Raw genomic sequence first — 379 nt, 5'->3', positions numbered from 1 at the left:
TATAAAAACTTTTACTGGTGAAGCACATATTCGTGATCACGTGTCTCTAGACGAACCTACTCCATTAGAATGTTTGAAATATTTTTTTGATACATTTCTTGTAAATTTGATTGTAGAACAAACCAATCTTTTTCAAGAACAAAATCCCGAACCGGATCGAATACATATGAAGCCGTGGACTCCTATCACTGAAGACGAATTATGGATAATTATTGCTTTATCAATAAACATGGGTCATGTTATAAAAGGGCAACTAAAGGATTATTGGAGCCGAGATCCACTGCTATACACTCCAATATACGGCGAAAGTCTATCTCGAAATAGATATCTTCAAATTTTACGATACCTTCACTTTTCTAATAATGAAGAAGTTTGAAAG

The sequence above is a fragment of the Odontomachus brunneus genome, unplaced genomic scaffold (genome assembly GCF_010583005.1).
Source record: "Odontomachus brunneus isolate Ranch 3 - 2012 unplaced genomic scaffold, Obru_v1 Obru_scaffold_080, whole genome shotgun sequence".
Classification (NCBI taxonomy): domain Eukaryota; kingdom Metazoa; phylum Arthropoda; class Insecta; order Hymenoptera; family Formicidae; genus Odontomachus; species Odontomachus brunneus.
Note: the sequence above shows the minus strand (reverse complement) of the source record.